The sequence below is a fragment of the Lacerta agilis genome, chromosome 3 (genome assembly GCF_009819535.1).
Source record: "Lacerta agilis isolate rLacAgi1 chromosome 3, rLacAgi1.pri, whole genome shotgun sequence".
Lineage (NCBI taxonomy): Eukaryota > Metazoa > Chordata > Lepidosauria > Squamata > Lacertidae > Lacerta > Lacerta agilis.
Window position 1 is genome coordinate 52212835 of NC_046314.1, and position 11328 is coordinate 52224162.

The 11328-nt window shown below is 42.2% G+C and overlaps 1 long non-coding RNA gene across 1 annotated transcript in view; it reads left to right on the plus strand.

The window, feature by feature from the left end:
* Positions 1-10448, plus strand: part of LOC117043719 — a 99339-nt gene extending 88891 nt beyond the window's left edge. The window contains exon 4 of the long non-coding RNA XR_004426225.1: positions 10380-10448. This is a non-coding gene — a long non-coding RNA (uncharacterized LOC117043719). The remainder of the gene's footprint in view (positions 1-10379) is intronic.
* Positions 10449-11328: the final 880 nt, after the last annotated feature.

The following is an 11328-nucleotide window of genomic DNA, read 5'->3' on the forward strand; positions in this document are numbered from 1 at the left end:
GCTAATTGCTGCAGCTCAGACCGCATGGCTCACACAAGCCACTCTTGAGTTCCTGGATCTATACCAATGATTTAGGGGAGGTTTAAAGCAGCTGTGGAAAACAGACTTTAGGGGTGCAATTCTAGATGGAGATTGAAAGGCAATGTGGAGAGTTCCATGCAATAAATCTGTGTCAGCGAAGATGGAAGAATCCATGCTCAAGCTGGTGCATAGATGGCACTGATCTGATTTAGCTGTCACGATAATGCTGGAGGGGGTGTCCGACCCCAGGTATGCTTATTCAGCTCAGGTGGGAATGCCCAGTAGTGAACTAGTTCTGGTGATGTGTCTTTGCAGGTAATTCAGATATTTTTCATTGAGAGCTGGAGGTTGAACCATCTTTGGCTTTGCTATTTTTATTTTGTGGGCAAAACAAGTCCGTAGCATATAAAAGCTTGATAACTTACTTACTAGCATCTGCCCAAATGGAGATCACTCACCACTGAGAAGCTTCAGGGGAGTGCACATTAAGATGTGGTCGAGTTAGGGATTTGGCATTAGTCGATAAGCTCACACAAGAGATGTAAACGTCCCAGAGGTGACATAACACAAGGCACTGTTGACACTGATTGGTTTCCTTTTATTTCATATGTGAACTCCAGCGCAGGAGAACGTAAACTGCCTAATCTTCAGAGATCTTTTTGGAGGGATTATCTGTCCTGATGTGTTTGATAGGCTTTGTCTGCCTCCTTGTAAACTGCTCTTACTACTCTATATACAGCCTCACATGTGGTGGCTTGTTATTGACCTATTGATCTGTTACTGTGGTCACAGACTGCTGCGTGGTATACAACCTGTAAACTGTGTTGTAATTTTCTTATGCTAGGTTGTTGGCTTATGCAATTATTAATTTCAAAAAATTAAAAAGAAAAGAAGAAGAAAACAGACTGTCAAGCAAATTTCCTTCTGCTTGCCGATTGCAGCATAGACACCTGCTATGAAAGCTGTTAGTCTAAGTTCTCTATAGATAACTTTAAAAACAAACAAACCATGCACACTTTTATATGGAAATAGATATGTAAATTGCCTTGCAATGACTGCTCACCAGTCACATTGGTGGGCTGCTTTTGCGACCCGGCATAGGCACCGCCAGCCTCCAAAGCCATGCCATGGCTGCTGGCCATTTGCTCAGTCTCCTGGGCTGGCCACCGAGGCTGCAAGGTTCCCACCAATCCCCACTTTAAATCAGCCAATTGGCAGCGGGTGCGGAACAATGGCCATGTAGGGAGGCTCCAGCCGATGTTAAAATATTCATTGATGTACAGAGGTGCCTCTCCCCCCCTTTTTGCAGTTTTTGCACACCTCACCATCCTCTTTCAGAAATGGGGGAAGAAGTGATCAATAAAGTTGTTCTGAGAACAGTCAGCCATCACATTCCCCATGGGAGAGCCTTGGATGGCTCCAGACCTCTTGTTGGATAGAATAGGGCCACTAGGTATACAATAAACCTAGCTTGTCATGTTTCTGAAATGTTGTGCAGCCTATATGCCCTAAGTCTGCAATCCTAACCATATCTGCTCAAGTAAATCCCGATGAATTCAGTGAGATTAATTTCTGGTAAGTGGGTTAGGATTTTAACCTCAATCTGCTTCATATTGTAAATTCACGACTACAATGGAATGCATTACAGATTTAGGGTGGAATTCAATGGTTGCGCTCATCCAATTGTTCCATATGCACAAGCATTCCAGCTTGTCAGGTGTAACAATACCCCCCATTGCTTTTCTGGAGGTTTTCCTGACCTTCTCCCCATAAGGCAATTTCAGGGGTATGGGAGTATGTGGGGGAGGAGAAATGGAAAAGTCCCATTGCAGAAGCAGAAATTGTTGAGCAGGGCTGCCACTGACAGGCCTGAGGAGGTGAATTTTACTATCCATTTATGACCACCCTAAATATTCATTTTAAAGGTAAGATTAAATTTAAAATTCATTTCCTCCACCCCATTCCACTGGTGGTTTCTTCTGTCCTTCCCTGATGTCTGACTGAAGGAAACGAGATAGGATGACAGCTTTACACTGTATGTGAAATCAAGGGTATGTTCACAATACCATTTACTGCAGCTCCAGTGTGTACACAACAAAAGAGGTTTAAAGATTCAAGGCAAATCTAAAAAAATGTAGCATAAACACCAACAATTGGGAAACTCTGGCCTGCGAGTGCCCCAGTTGGAGAGCAGCCTTTACCGAAGGTGTCATTGACTTTGAAGACACTCGAACTCAGGATGAAAGGGAGAAACGTACTAAGAGGAAGGCACGCTTGGGAAACCCTCACCACAATCAACTCCTGCCTGGAAAACTATGTCCCCACTGTGGAAGGATGTGTGTATCCAGAAATGGCCTCCACAGTCACTTACAGACTCACTGTTAAGACTGTGTTCATGGAAGACAATGAACCTGTGATTGCCGAAGAAGAAGAAGAAGAAGAAGAAGAAGAAGAAGAAGAAGAAGAAGGATACACAGTTCCAGCTGTGACCCATAGCTTTAAGGGAAATACTCCTCTTTGATGCATTTTTTCTTGAAACCAGCTTTCATCTGATTTGAAAACAGAAGCCATGGTTCTGTTGTGCCCTGAACAGATCAGGCAAATTTTGTGCATGCTCAAATTGGGGCACGTGCACAGATCAAAGCTTTACTCAGTGCGATGAAAGAAATGATTGAGTAAAGGCATCATTAGACCATTGAGTGCACATGTCTACTCCATCCATTTCCCTCCCTCCCATCCACCCCCTCCACATGGCCTTGGTTGCTATCAACCCATGCTATGCCACTGCCAGGGAGTAAGCCTAAATTCAACAGAACTTGAATTCCTGTTGACATAATTAGGTTTGCAGCCCAGAGGTGGTTTTGGGACAGGCCACTGGCCACTTCATTAACTTTGTCTTTAAGGTGTCACAGTGTTGTTGGTTGTTTTGCTGCAAAAGACTAGCAGGGCTACCCCTCTGGAAATCCATTAACTTTGAAAAGGAGCACACAGGGAAGGTAATTGATTTGTAAGTATCTGTTGATGCCCGAGATATGGAGGTCTATTGTCTACTAGTAAAAAATAAGTTACAATATGTATATTTCTGTATCTGCGGATGGCAAAGCAGAACACAGAGCTGTGCAAAAGAAATCTATTGCTGCAGAACAGAAAATACAACATGAATGGGCAAATGAATATAAGAACAGATTGAGACATGTTTGTAGATCCCTGGTTAGGAGTCACGCCAAAGAGCTGAATAAAATCTTGTAGAAAACCACTCAAGTCACTGTATGGAGTCTGAATGCTATAATCAAGGTAGACCACAGAGAAAATCTCCCAGCTCCACGGCATTCCAACAAAATTAACAGAACCCTCTAACTATCACATTTCTTTTTCCCCCCTCTTGCTGTTCCTTATTTTCACAGATTCAAGTTCAGAAATGCAGTAGGGTGTGGCAGGAAGTATTACCAGCTAGGACACCCTTTTCACCGATCCAAATGTCTCCTATTATGGAAGCAGGAGAGGTGGAAGCTGGGGATGTCCTCCCTCCCTCTGAGAAGCTGTGTGTTGGACCACACAACTGCTGGTGGAAAAATCAATTGGACACCTTCCCTCACTGGCAAGATGGAGCCTAAAAATAAAGGGGAAGCTGGAAACTAACAGCTCCTCTGTGCTTCTCTTGTTACTACTCAGGATGTGGTTGGGAATGCTGGGTAATAAGGGAGCATCTCTCAGGAGGTTGCACCCACAGGAAGTTAGGAAGAAAGAGAGAGGGAGGGTTGGGGTGGGGGTTGGTTGGTGTCAACACCTTCGGCATAGCCAGGATTTATTGGGGGGCAAGCTTTATGTTGGGGGGGCAGAACCGTGTTGTCGGCAATGCGATTGGTCAGTTAGTTAAGTATTTTTTTATTTCTTTGATGGGGGGCAGCTTTCCCCTGCACCCCCCTGACTACGCTCATGCTATACATGCATAATGGAAGAAACCACATGTAATTTTCGGAAGAGTGATGTAGCACTGTGATTGCAAGATATAGTGTGTAGCTTTGCTGTGTGTGTGCATATGTAGACCACCCAGCTCTAGGGCTTTAAAAACCTGTAAGTATGGATATGACCACAGAAAGGAAACATGGTCAGAATAAAGCCACAGAACTATCAACAGTACTGTGATTTTCTGCGATCGCATCCACAACATCCATTTAAAGTAATCATACTACAGTACCTTAAAAGTCATGGCTGCCCCCAAAGTATCTTGTTAAGCATCCTGAGAGGAGTTAGGAGACCTGTCACAGAACTACAGTTCCCAGGGTGCTTTGGGGGTGTGTGTTTGTGTCATGACTTTTAAAGTGGTATAAGAGTGCTTTAAATATGGTGTGGATGTGATGTACAATGATAGGGAAAAGCCACCTGAGCTCGCTGTATCTTCAAAACGATGGAAAACAACCTCTACTTTGGAGGCATCATAAATTAAAAGAAAAACAGAAAACATCAACATAAAGTGATGCATGAGCTTCATATCTCCAGTACTGATAGCTAATAAATCATTTTTATACTGGCTTACAATTGCCAGGCAAAATCACAAAGGGCAAAGAATGAGTCCTAGTGAACTAAAGATCTATTAAAAACACAGCCAGTATAGCTGAACTGACCTAAGCCCTGGCAGTGCTATTGCTATGTCCAAATGGGTAATGACAATGGAGATCTCCAGTGACACCCATTGTCTCTCAGTCCTCTGATTCAGACTCAACAGATGTCAAGAAAGCCTCTGCATTGTTGATGCTGATATTCTATTGGTGGAATCTTACTCACAACAAAGAATAAATTCATTTGAACAAGCTCAGAAAAGAATGGTGTGATGTTCTTTACAATGTTAAAAGAGAGTACAAACACAAAAATTGACAGCATAGCAATAAACAATATATAGAGCAAGACAACATGGAACCGAACAGCATTAATTTGTGTTGATTATAGATAAGACATCTTAACCATAGCAACAAAGGATGAAACTATTCCAGCAAGCTTGTTCAAAATACTAAGCAAGAATGCTAAGCTGTTAAAATTCCAATGTACATTAAATGCTTCCTGCAAAAATATTATGAACATTTCGAGTACTGTTGTTAACCCCTTCATCAGATATCCATACAACCCAAACTTGAAGATATAGTTTTGGTGCAACTTCTCTCACTTAGGCTAGTGAGCATGAAGCTCTGAAAGCAACCTGTGACTCTCCAGATGTTGTTGGATTCCAGCTCCAAGTGTTGGATTTGACCTTTCAAGTCCTAAATGGCTTAAGACCGCAATACCTCAAAGACTGCCATGCTCCATATGAACCTACCCAGGCCCTGAGATCACCCTCTGAAGCCTTCTTTGTGTGCCTCCTCCATGAGAGGTCTGGAGAGTGGCAATGCAAGAATGGGCCTTTTCTGCAGTGGCTTCCCGTTTCTTGAATGCTATCCTCAGGGAGGTTCAGCTGGTGCCTTCATTATACACCTTTAGGCACCAGGCAAAAATGTTCCTCTTCAACCAGGCCTTTGGCTGATTGACATCCAATGCCCTTTAAAATGTGTTGTGGGAAGGGGAATTTTTAGTTTGTTTTCTTCTTATTCTTATTATGTATTTTGTGTTTTTTACATTGTAATTTTATGTTGTGAACTGCCCTGAGCTCTACAGATGTAGGGCGGTATACAAATTTAATACAGAACAACAGCAACTCCCATCATCTCTGATCATGGGCCATGCTGCCTGGAGCTGATGTGGTCCCAATTCCTGACAGCATCTGGAAGGTCAGACATGTTTCATTGCTGCTCTAGATGATGGAGAGCTTCAGAAATATGAGGTGACAATTACAACACATAGAATCAAAATTCCTTCCTTCCTTCCTTCCTTCCTTCCTTCCTTCCTTCCTTCCTTCCTTCCTTCCTTGTGTTTACTTGCTGTACATCTTCCAGCTATGATTAGTGATTTTTTTTCTTTTAGAGAATTAAAAAGAAGCATCCACAATAGTTAAATGGGCAGCAGTTATGGCAGAAACTTAAGTCTGGGATACATTTAATAGCTTTCAAAGCAGATCAAAGACTATATGGCTCCATACGTTTGCTTTAGCCTCAGCCACAAGCAGATAAAATTAATTCTCACACATCTTCCATAAAGCAGAATTTAGCTGGGGCCTGAGTTTCCCATATGTGCTCGACAACTGGATGAGTGGGAAAATTTGATTGAATGATGCAGTTTTAACATTTTCAAGATTGGAAGGATTCCCCTCACCCCATTCACCATGGTCTGCTAGGCACAGCAGAGTGATTTATTTGAAAATGATATATTAAATGATTGCTGCCATCCAATAAGGAAGATATGGTCAGTCATATTGTGGGTTGATTTTCTATCCTATTCGCTTATGAGTCAAGCGGGAATTAAATAGATTCTGGCAAGATTCTCAACCTGAGTAAAAATGTGTCTTTGTGCTTATCATGGGACTGGGATTAGATTTCTATAAGGGAAGTATAGATTGGCTCTCTCAAGCACACTTGGAAATACATCCCTGTAAAATCAATGGTACTTTAGATGGTTCATCTTTAACAATGGCCTCCATGATAACACCTATGGAGTCCACAGGGACAGTGCTTATTTCAGGTTTGCAATGGATGGGCTCCACCACCTCATCCTGGTTGTTGGCTGCCAATCTGCTTGCTTCTCCCTCTGGGCTCAGTTGTACCATATTTCAGAGAGAGTGATGTCATGAGGTGTGAATTTTACTGCTGCTCTTGCTCCTCGCTCACATGAAAAATAGGTAGCGACCACAAGGAGGAAGAGGAGCAGGGTTAGGAGCCTCCAGGGATTGGCAGTGGTGTAAATCTTGGCGTGTGCCCAATGATGCTAACCCTTGGTGCCAGCGTTTCACAGGAAATAATGCTAGCTTGTGGATAGCCTCTGTTCACTTTAGACACACTGTTTGTGTGTTGATGGTTCCTTGACATGAGAGCTGAATAAGTGATGATGAGATTTGCATGATCATAGTGGCAACAAAAATACTATTGCACTTGTACAATCTGTACAATTAGCACCTATGTGGAGGTGTTAGTTGGCAGCAGTGACACTTTATGTAAATCTTTGTGTTGGGAAGTCTTTTACAGGATTGCAGCAATTATCCTGCAATGTGCTCAGAATGTTATTAGCACTCAGGATGGATTTACACAAGGTCTACCCCATGGAGGTCACTGGCAAGCACTTCCACACAGTGACTTCCCCACACCGAGGCTGTAATGTTATTATCTCATAAGTGATTAGTTTGCTCTTTATTGTTTATTACATTGTTTGTTATAATTTTAAATTGATTCCCTCCCCAAACTACTTTAAGCCAGTTAAATACATTTTTGACTAATGGGTAGGTTAAGTAAAATCAAATCAATATGGAAACTAACATGAAGTACTGGCCCCATTCTTCATCTCTCATATCATCTTCATGCTCCATTGCTGGTGCAGATCATGTTTCTGTGAGGAGAATTAGGAAGTACTAAGCATTATCTAGCATAGAGAGAAGTGCATTTAAGGCAATTGAGTTCAATGGGTTTACATGTACAGGATAGCTGGATTGTGTGTTTGGCTAGTGTGTGTGTGTGTGTGTGTGTGTGTGTGTGTGTAGTTAAGTCATATCACAAAAGGAAGTTTTTCGTTGTCTTCACCTGTCAAGCACTGCTGAATGAATATTAAAAAGTACTGGGGAGTAGCTTAGCAGCTGATAGATGCACATATACTATCCCTTGGTACAATAATTTAAGACAGCCCGTAATAAATTAATTAACTTTATAGTCTTAGCAGAACACCATGAAAATTGTCCTCTACTCTATGAACAAAGAATATGCATATGATAAAGAAATGATTTAGGATTGGATATTGGCCACACTAAAATTAATAAGAGCTTTATTATAGGCACACGAGAGGTCAGAATTTCATCCTAGTGAAGGTAATAACACTTCAATGTTATGTGCCTTATTCATAAATAATAATAGTGTTTCATTTCCCACTCCCTTTAGTAATGGGAAATTCCAGAGCAGCTTTCTTTTTCTTCGCCAGTTTTCTACTGGACACTTAATACCTTTTGCAAATGCTTTTTTTTACAGACCTACTATCACCTACTGCCCCAGATAAAAAAGACACATACCTGATAGTTAACTCTTTATTGGAAAGAGAAACACTTTCAGCAAGGTGCTCACGATATACATGCACACACGCTTCTAGCCTCTGGGCAGCTGTCCACAGGTCTGGACCCTATGGACCAGTTGCAGCAACAGGGAAGCTCCACTCCTGTGGTGGCTTAAATACCCTCTCCGATGGGTTGCATGCCCTCAACCTGAGACTTCTCCTTCATCCATCTCGGTCTGCCCTGACTCTTCCTCCTCTCCTGGCTCCTGCCTTGCAGTTGACATCACACCTCATAAATCACAGCTCCCCTCTTCTGGGTAACTCCCCTGGTCCCCTGCCTCTGCCACACATTCTTTGGAGCCCTGCCAGTCCCTGAAACTTACAGGCTAAACAAGTGGCAAGCAAGCATATTCACAGGCATAAGAGTTGTGTTTCCATCGCTCTGGAAAAGTTTATATTTCCCACCCTTCTTCCATTCAAGGTCTCTTGACCCACACCCCACATTCAGACGATGCCAACTTATTTCACAAGCTTATCCCCACCTTAAAGGTTGGGTATGATTTGAGATGATCTGTTTCCTTGATTGCTCATTAGTTATCATTCAAAGTTATTGGCCAAGGCCTGCTGGCACTAAAGGGAGCTTTTGAATAACAAAGATTGCAGGGCACACAATGATAATAATAAAAGCTGGGCCTTGAACAGAAGGATGCAAAGTAAGAATAATGTTTTTCTTGATGGTTTGCATCACTCTCTCTTTAATTGTATTTCAGCAACATATAGTTAATCTTGGACTGGCTTTGCCTGAAACAAATGTCAGCCCGCACTCCTGTTTGCATTAGTGATTGCCAAGATCCATTTGCTCATTGTGTAAGCTAGAAGAGGTTTGCCCCTTAATAAAGCTGTCGCTTAATCTCAACTTGGTTTGAAACAGTAAATTGCAGTGTTATTTATTGCAAAGTGCCAGGAATATTCATTGCTGTCCAAAGATGCGGCTTCAAACCTGCCAAGGTTTATACATGTGAGAAGCCATGCTCAGTTCAACAGGATTTTGTAGATGCATCCATGCCTCCATTCACACTTATGAAATGTTATTTTTCTGAGAAAATTCCATTAGGCAGACCTATCTGCAAGCTTCTTCACTAGAGCAAACTGCTGTAAGATGAATTGGGCTTGCTTGCAGTGCCAAATCTGCCATTGGACAATATGAGGCAACACCTCAGATTGCCGATTTGGGATGTTATGAAATGACTACCAATTGTTGCTTATTTAATTCACAGTTACTGTATTTTTACAGCCGGGGGAAGGGGGAGAGGTGCTTATAGGATTTTTGGTCTTAGATGCCATACTAATGTGACCGTGTTGGGACATTCTGCACCTTCACTTGGAAATGGAGTGGGAGACACCATCTGCAAATGTACCTCAGGCAAAAAAAAAAATGTCCTGGGCTGCCTATATGTGAGAAAATCAACGTGAAAACCCCTGCTCTCCAACTTGGGTTGTATTTGGTACCTCCACTTCTCCCTCCCTCCCCCAAGTGAAGGTTCCAAGTAGAGACAGGGCTTTTTTTGTTTTGTTTTGTTCTTAAAAATGATACTTGGACATCTTAATAGCAGATCCCATGCTTTGCATGCAAAACGTCCTAGGTTCAATCCCTGGCATATCTCACGTTTAAAAAAAGGTCCAGTAGCCATTGATGCAAAATATCTCTTGCTGAAGACCCCATAGACCTGCTTCCAGACAGAGTAGTTAGACAGTCTTGGGCTAGATCAACAAATAGTCTGGCAGCTTCATATAATCCCATGTTATCCCCCAGCAATTTTTTCCCCATTTAATTTTAGATGGCATCCAGTGACAGTGGTAGACAAAGAAGAAAAGCATGCCATAGAATGGCTGAAGATCATATCATGGTATGTGATATTTTGAAAAAAAATGTGTGGGGGGGGGGGAAGAGAAAAGAAACCAGGATAAATGTAAAAGAGAACTATGTCCAGCTCTTGTCCTATTATCATTTGTGATTTAGAACACCAATTCATTTTCCAGATTGACACAATTTCATGCCGTGGGAACAGGGGGAAATGACAAAGAATAAGAACCTAATTAAAGATAACAGAATGTGATCTTTTGGGAAATTACAAGTGCTTGCCCACCTCACTCCTATCAATGTTTACAGATAAGTATGATATCACAATGGTTAAGTGAACATGTGGAAAATGAGATCCTTGTGGGCTTTTTTCTTCTTACAGTTCACTGTCGGCAGCAAACTCTAAAGAAGTGTTAAGATAAGAACCAAGAAGTGCAGTGAGAGACTCTTGAAGTGATCTACATGTGTATAGGAAGCAAGGAGCTACACTAGATAAGAAAACCTGAATGATGTATTTATGTAGAACAATCTTTGCCAACCTGGTGGCCACCACACACTTTGGACTACAACTCGTGTCAGTCCCAGCTAGCATGGCTGGGATGACTGGGGTCAATGAGAGTTGTAGTTCATAACATCTTAAGGACAATAGGTTGGTGGAGGCTGACGTAAAGAAATAGACTGCAGATTTTGCTCATCGAATACACTGGGATCTCTTCACAACATTGTTGTAAGATTTTAAGAACTGTGTAGAGAGCCACGATCTTTCTTTAGACTGCTCTGAGACGGTGGCAGACCCAACTGTTGAACCCATACACCTGTACAGTTTAAGGTGTTACTTGCTCAGTTCCAGTCCAAACCAGGCTAGTGGATGTGCCATGGCAACTAAAAGAGACACTCTGAAATCATACAGTTTATCATAGCCCAATTGACAAGAGACTGTAGGAGATTAACTTTAACTATGGAGCTCCAGAGGCTGTAAAGACACAATAGCATCACATAGAGTTCTGACTGGCAGTATATTGGCTATTAGAGCATGAAGAGTAGCATTATTTTACGGACTTCTGATTCAACCTCCTTTCCCTTCCTTCTGTTTTCTCCTCTTTCCCCTTTCTCTGGCCCTATCTGCACTATACATTTAAAGCAGGATCACACCACTTCATAAACAATCATGGCTCCCCACCCCCACCAAATTCCCAGGAACGGCAGTATGTTAAGGGTGCTGAGTATTGTTAGGTGCTCCTGTCTCCTAAGTGGTTTAACAACCAACCCCTTTTCCCAGAGAACTCTGAGAATTGCACCAGAAGCCAGCCCTGAATCAATTTGGTGGTGGG